Consider the following 8,534-nt stretch of genomic DNA (forward strand, 5'->3'; position numbering starts at 1 on the left):
TCCAGGGCCTCAATAAAAAAAAAAAATCTATAATAGGGCCCCGACCTGCCATGTGCCTTTTAGAATACTGGTATATTTTATGTGATTGAGGGACCCAAAGGGCCAAATACCAACTGCTACCTCTGCACCCCTTATAGTTAGATTCTTTCTTAGATGAGAAACTGGAAGCACAGAATTTAAAGGGGTTTCCACTGTATACACTTACCCCCATACACAGGATATGGGAAAATTGATCAATCAGAAGAGAATAGGGGTCTGCAGTGTTTGCATGCTGTTAGGACTAGTTCACACGGGGCATGGTTAGGCGTATTTTGGTCCTAATTTTGACGCGGGAAGCCGCGTCAGAATAGGGCCGAAATGCGACTGTTCCAACAGTTGCGGCTTCCCACTCCAGAGTAGGCCCAAATGAATGGGCCTAGACCGGAGGGTGCTGCTGCTAGGCGGACGTCGGCACTGAATCAGCCGCGGAATCCCCTGAAGAAAGGGCAATTCGCTTCTAAAGTAAGCTAGCTACATAGACCTCTATTGTCAGGGGGCAGATTCTGTCATAGATTCAGCGCCAAAATCCACCCCCTCTTGCCCCGTGTCACTGAGCCCTAAAGAAACCATAGCGTCATTCTTGTGCCTATGATGTTGGTCCATTTCAAGACAATAGGGCTGAGCTGTAATGCCATGCACTGCCCATATGATATGCATGGCGCTGTACTTGGCATTGACCTTAGATTGTACTATATACACCAGTGCGCCCCATACCATATAAATCAGGTACAGGCCGTCACAGCTCAGGACTTCTACGTAACCAGTTCCATCTCAACTTCATGTCATTGTTCCAAGAATCTGAACCCTGAGCATGAAACAGGATGAGCAAGATCTGACCAATCGCTGCCATACCAGTCAGTGGGGCTCAGGTACATGGTGAGCAGGGTACTGTATTCTTTACCACAATGGTCTTCAACCTCTGGCTATCCTGCTTTAAATAAAAAAAAAAAAAAAAATACAACTCCCAGCGTGTACTGCACAATGGCAGTTGTACTTTGTACTCATGTAACAGGACTTATGCCTGTTGGTGGATGTGGCCCACGCCAAGTCTCTCCTAACCTCTCCACTTCTACGTTCCTGAGATGCAAAGTGACAAATGCTATATGGCATTCATGGCAAATTTATCAGAAAACTGATCCGTAAGCCCCATAGCCCACAGAAATGGTTTTAAATGTACCCGTCTTATGAGTGGAGTATTAGAGAGGGTTGTATGAGATTAGGAACAGCGCCACTTTAGCCTGTAGGCTGTGTATGGTATTGCTTCTTACCAAAATTCCCTGGAGAGTAATACCAGATGTGACCCTGACAATTTTCTCCAATTTTATACAACCACTTTACGAGAATCTTTCACGACCTCCACCTTTTTACATCCTTTGATAAGCGCTACTTCACTGATTCTGGGGCAGTTACAATTTTTTTCTCTAACGCCCACCATTCCTGAGTAATCATTGTTTTTAGAATCAGCAGTATTGGGCTACCTACTGTCAAGTGGGTGGTCTGTCTTTCTGTTCCAACCTAGGACCGCCCACCTGACAGTAGAGAGCATAATTGTGCTGAAACTAACTTAACTTTTTGCTCAGGAATGGTGGGGGCTAGAGAAAAAATTCCAACTGTACTAGAATCAGTGGAGCGGCGCCTATTAATGGATGGAAAATGTTGGAGTCGGGGGTGGTGAAAGGTTCTTGGTAAGTAATTTAACATGAATAATTAATTTATTATCAGAATTTCTCCAGTTTTATGAAAATGTGTCTATTTCTAATCTGCTTTATTTTACTTCCAACTTTTTGAGTTAATTTACATAAAACCAGAAATCTCCGCCCCCTGTTCTGACCTTGCAATGTTTTTCATATTAGTCACCCAATATCCACTCAGAGATCAGATTTGTATTATTGTATTTTACTATTTTTAGGTTTTTTATTGTAAATATGTATTTATTGCGATTCTATTTTTATATCCTTTTAGATCATAATAAACTCCTGATGATTTTATCTGATCTTATCTTGTAGTCTTTAATATGCAGTACATCTGTGGTGACTAGAGATGGCCGAACCGCTTTCTGAGCTGGGTTCAATCCGAACATTCGAAATTGTTCCGAACAATTGGGGATTTGTCTATATGGAACTAAAATGGCCTCCATGATACGCATTGTAGTAAATTATTGTACTCTGATGTCTCTTTAGACCCCAGGTTATAATAGGTGGTGGCTCAGGGGAGGTGACAGGAAAAAAAAAAAAAAAAATTATACTTTCCTACTTCACCTCTTTTGGGCCTCCTCACGGCGTCCAGCGCTCTCCTGGTGATGTCATGTGCCCAGGATCACCACTGAGGCCGGTAGACTAGACCCAACCACAAAATAAAACATATGCTTACTTCTGAGGAACGTCAGTGGTGTATGTCTGATGTAGGGATCAAAAAGTGGTGCAATTAGAGCCCTCCTCTTTACATGAGGGCGCGGTCAATATTCCACTGGACAAGTCCTAACTTGCAAGGTTGAAACTGGAGTTTTTCGTAGGCTCTATGGAGTACGTTCCTTTAACCCCCTTCCCGCCGGCATTTTTTGATTTTCGTTTTTCGTTTTTGACTCCCCTCCTTCTAAACCCCATAACTTTTTTATTTCTCCGCTCCCAGAGTCATATGAGGTCTTAATTTTTGCGGGACAAATTTTTCTTCATGATGCCACCATTAATTATTCTATATAATGTACTGGGAAGCAGGAAAAAAATTCAGAATGGGGTGGATTTGAAGAAAAAAATGCATTTCTGCGACTTTCTTACGGGCTTTGGTTTTACGGTGTTCACTGTGCAGCCAAAATGACATGTCCCCTGTATTGTGTTTCGGTACGATTCCAGGGATACCAAATTTATATGGTTTTATTTACATTTTGACCCCTAAAAAAAATTCCAAAACGGTGTTAAAAAATTTTTTTTCTAAAAGTCGCCATATTCCGACGGCCGTAACTTTTTTATACGTGCGTGTACGGGGATGTATAGGGCGTCTTTTTTTGCGGGGCCGGGTGTACTTTTTAGTTCTACCATTTTCGGGAAATGGTATTGCTTTGATCACTTTTTATTCAAATTTTTATCAGAATTAAAACAGTGAAAAAACGGCGGTTTGGCACTTTTGACTATTTTTCCTGCTACGGCGTTTACCGAACAGGAAAAATATTTTTATAGATTTGTAGAGCGGGCGATTTCGGACGCGAGGATACCTAACATGTATATGTTTCACAGTTTTTAACTACTTTTATATTTGTTCTAGGGAAAGGGGGGTGATTTGAACTTTTAATACTTTTTATATTTTTTTTTACTTTTTTTAAAAAAATTTTTTTGCATTTATTAGACCCCTAGGGGTGTTGAACCCCAGGGGGTCTGATCACTATTGCAATGCATTACAATGCTAATGCATTGCAAAAAATCATCATCTCTTTTGCAGGCTGTATACACCAGCCTGCAAAAGAGAGAATTTGCAGACTGGCTGGGAGCCTTTAACAAGGCTCCCGGCTGTCATGGCAATGTTACGTCGGCCCTGGAGCATGCTCCAGGAGCCGGCGATCCCTGCCAAAATGGCGGCGCCCATGCGCCGCCGGGAAAATAGCGCCTCCGGCGCCTTTGACAGCAGCGCCAGAGGGGTTAATGCCTCCGATCGGTCCGGGGACCGATCGGAGGCATTAGAGCCGGTTGTCTACTGCTTAAAGCTGTAGACACCCGGCGGCTATGACGGCCGCCCGGCTCCCGGGCGGTCGCCATAGTTACAGACCCGACATGCGCCGTACTATTACGGCGCATGTCGGGAAGGGGTTAAATCCAGAGGGAAAAGACAAAAACTTTGGTATAACGCCCATGTGCTACTTATATCTCTTACACCACTTTCTAAACTAATGGCTGGGGATACTGGTAAAAGGCATAAACCTGTCAGCTTGACAAATGTAAGATTACTTGCCCCAATTTTATGCCATAGGAAACTTCTCAACCAACTCCATTTGGTAAAGTGAGTATCAGTTTCTGCCGCACACTTCTTCCAAGATGCACAATCTTAATAAATGCACCTGAAATGTACAGGTCGGGGTCTTTCATTATATTGAGTCTGTTATGTAAACCCAGTATATCACCCCAGCCCTGCAGATAGATAGGTTAGGGTCACCACAACCCAGTATATGAACCCAGCCCTGCAGATAGATAGGTTAGTGTCACCTGAAGCTAATGGTGTCTTCCACTTATAAATCGGTCTCTATTGCTGAGATATTGCTATTTTTGGCAATATGCAAATTGGCTCATTTGATCAATGAAGACCTTGTTGCTCCAAAGAGCTTATTTCCATACTAACATAGCTATATCTCAGCAATAGAGGCAGCAATTCACAAGTGGAAAACACCAAACTTATCTACAGGGCTGGGTTCTGGTGACAGACTCCCTATACTCCCCTTTACAGAGCAGTGGGTATGTTCACCCATAAGACTTGATGAACAAAATAAGTCTTAGGCTGAGACCCTACGTTGTAGAAACGCAGCAATTTTTTGTTGCAGATTTTGCTGGGTTTTTTTTAACCAATGTCAAAAGTGGCTTGAACACGAATGAAAAATGTAATCTCAGACATTTCCCTTCTGACAAATCCACTCCTGACGTTGGCATATAAAAACTCAGCAAAATCTGCAACAAAAACCATATTGTGTTTCTGCAATATGGGGCCTTAGCCTAAAACACATAATGGGAGATTCTGCAGTAGGTGCTGGGGACTTTTACAAACCATATTCGGATAGATGGATGCCATGTGGATTTTAAAGAGGACCTGTCACGTCCTCTGAGACCTGCGGTATTATATACCACTAGAAAGCAGACAGTGAGCTGAATTCAGAGCATTGTCAGCTTTCCCAATGTGTGCCCGATGCAGGGGTTATCGATGCCGTTAGTTTCAGCACCAATATCTCCCCACTGTCAGAAGGGCAGGCCTTACAGCCTAGCGTCATCACTGTGCAGTAAGGAACACCTACCACCCCACCAACAGTACTCTTCCATAGCATTGTACTGGCAGATAGGGCGTTCCTTACCGCCCTGCGATGACACTAGGCTGTAAGGTCTGCCCTTCTGACAGTAAAGATATATCGGTGCCGGCGCTGATATTTCCGCCATCCAGGTGCGTACCATCAAAGCTGAATTTCAGCTTTCCAGTGGTATATACAACTGCGAGTGCCAGAGGACGCGATAAGGTCGTCTTTAAAGGATATCTACCTATCATGGGCCCTCACAGTAACATTCTATTATAGGATAACGTTTTTATTCACATGGGACAGATTTGTTTTAGAAATATGAGGCTAAAAATCGTTTTTTCTTTTTTTATACGATGGGTTGTTTTGGTGACACCCATGGATGACATGAATGAAACTCAAATTCTGCAACAAATCTGTCACATGGAAATAATACCTCAGTGAGATCGACTAACATGTTTATGAGTAAAAGCTTATAGGACATGATGTCTTTTCCCGTGTTTGGGAACACTGTGGGTGTATAATGTGATGTAATAACACTATGGAGAACACCATTATGGGACTCCCTACAAGCCAAGCTTAACCTCATTCTGAAGCGTGCTAATAAGATTTGTGCTGAGCCCTTAATGATTCTGAGATCATGGTTTGGCAGGAGCGGAGTTACCTCCATGTAGCCCAACCGTGAAATGTCATTTTCCTATTACATACACATGCTATCGGCTTTAAGATCTCAGTTTCACAATTCACATCCAAAGCTAAATGTTTTATTTCTTTTCAGATTTCTGAATGACATCCCCAGCCTGAGTAGAGATGGCTGAACTTCTCCCGGTTCGACCTGAATAGCCCAAATTGTTCTATTTTTAATTAAACAATTGGGGATTTTTCTCTGAGGAACTAAGATTGCTGCCGTGACATGCATTGTGGGAAATTATTATATTCTGGGTCTCTTCAGACTCCAAAGTATAATAGAGGGAGGTTAAAAAAAATTAAAAAAATTTCCCCAGCGATTTCAGGCACCCAGTGCAAGCTCCAGGGCCATAGAAGTATCCCATAGACTTCAATATGTGCCGGTCTTACGCGATCCACATTGAAATCAATGGCTTTAAAAGCCTCCCATTGATTTCAATGTGTAGCGCGCGCAAGATCGGCACACATTGAAGTCAATGGGATTCAGTTTTACAGCGGTCACGTTGACATGTGTTTATGTGTCTGAATGAGTGGAGCGTAACTCTGTGTCAAAGCAGCCTAACTCTCCCATTCATTTCAGTGGGTGTCAGGAATAGAGATGAGCGAGTACTGTTCGGATCAGCCGATCTGAACAGCACGCACGCATTGAAATGAATGGAAGCACCTGGTGCTTCCGGTTTGACGGCGGCTGGCCAATTAACCCCCCGCGTGCCGGCTGCGTGCATTGATTTCAATGCGTGTGTGCTGTTCGGATCGGCTGATCTGAACAGTACTCGCTCAACTCTAGTCAGGAGCAGATTTTCTGCTAGAGGAAAAGAATAGGGTCATGACCTATCTTCAGACGGACTCTACCTTGCAAGCCCTATTGAATGGGAGGAGGAAAGAGTCATGAGCAGGTTTTGCAAAAAAAAAAAAAAAAAAACCCTACAAAAACCACTGCAAAAGACTGCTGGCTGGTGTTTTTTGTGCCTCCCATTCAATTCATTTCAAGGAAGAATCCTCTAAAGATAGTACTTGTTTTTCCCCTCTAGCAGAAAAATCTGCTTTTGACACCATGGAAATGAATGGAAGAGTTGGGAAGAGTTTTGCAAAAAAAAAAAAAAAAAAACCTGTGTGTGAACTTATCTTTACACTGCCTTGGAAAAATAGAGAATGGATGTTATTGGCAACAAGAACAGTTCTCCGACGCAGATGTGAACCTAGCCTTACTGTCTGGTTTTACATAGGACTGCAGACCATCCCACTACCCAATTCTGAACTAACTACTCTGCTCCATCTACACATTGCAGTATTTCTTTCCAGGTCACACCCAGCCATCCGTTGTTGTAATCCCAGCGGTGCGATCAGTCTGTCCTAAAATATCCCCAGAAGAAGGGAAACAGAAAAGCTGCCTTTCCTGCCGCATCATGTTCCCAAAATCAAAAGGTTATCTTTGTTGTGTCAGTAATGTCCATAACGTAGCCATATGCGGTGAATCCATTTACTGTAGGCCATGCATAGTGCTTAGATATAGATAATTCACGCGAGGAATTGTACTGGTATAATACTTTCTATGTGAATGTAATAATGATACATACAGTCCTATGAAAAAGTTTGGGCACCCCTATTAATCTTAATCATTTTTAGTTCTAAATATTTTGGTATTTGCAACAGCCATTTCAGTTTGATATATCTAATAACTGATGGACAGTAATATTTCAGGATTGAAATGAGGTTTATTGTACTAACAGAAAATGTGCAATATGCATTAAACCAAAATTTGACCGGTGCAAAAGTATGGGCACCTCAACAGAAAAGTGACATTAATATTTAGTAGATCCTCCTTTTGCAAAGATAACAGCCTCTAGTCGCTTCCTGTAGCTTTTAATCAGTTCCTGGATCAAGGTATTTTGGACAAACAATTCAAGTTCAGTTAAGTTAGATGGTCGCCGAGCATGGACAGCCCGCTTCAAATCATCCCACAGATGTTCAATGATATTCAGGTCTGGGGACTGGGATGGCCATTCCAGAACATTGTAATTGTTCCTCTGCATGAATGCCTGAGGATTTGGAGCGGTGTTTTGGATCATTGTCTTGCTGAAATATCCATCCCCGGCGTAACTTCAACTTCGTCACTGATTCTTGAACATTATTCTCAAGAATCTGCTGATACTGAGTGGAATCCATGCGACTCTCAACTTTAACAAGATTCCCGATGCCGGCATTGGCCACACAGCCCCAAAGCATGATGGAACCTCCACCAAATTTTACAGTGGGTAGCATGTGTTTTTCTTGGAATGCTGTTTCTTTTTGGACGCCATGCATAACGCCTTTTTTTATAACCAAACAACTCAATTTTTGTTTCCAAAATGAAGCTGCCTTGTCCAAATGTGCTTTTTCATACCTCAGGCAACTCTATTTGTGGCGTACGTGCAGAAACGGCTTCTTTCTCATCACTCTCCCATACAGCTTCTATTTGTGCAAAGTGCGCTGTATAGTTGACCGATGCACAGTGACACCATCTGCAGCAAGATGATGCTGCAGCTCTTTGGAGGTGGTCTGTGGATTGTCCTTGACTGTTCTCACCATTCTTCTTCTCTGCCTTTCTGATATTTTTCTTGGCCTGCCACTTCTGGGCTTAACAAGAACTGTCCCTGTGGTCTTCCATTTCCTTACTATGTTCCTCACAGTGGAAACTGACAGGTTAAATCTCTGAGACAACTTTTTGTATCCTTCCCCTGAACAACTATGTTGAACAATCTTTGTTTTCAGATCATTTGAGAGTTGTTTTGAGTAGCCCATGATGCCACTCTTCAGAGGAGATTCAAATAGGAGATCAACTTGCAAT

This window comes from Leptodactylus fuscus, chromosome 1 (assembly GCF_031893055.1).
Source record: "Leptodactylus fuscus isolate aLepFus1 chromosome 1, aLepFus1.hap2, whole genome shotgun sequence".
Classification (NCBI taxonomy): domain Eukaryota; kingdom Metazoa; phylum Chordata; class Amphibia; order Anura; family Leptodactylidae; genus Leptodactylus; species Leptodactylus fuscus.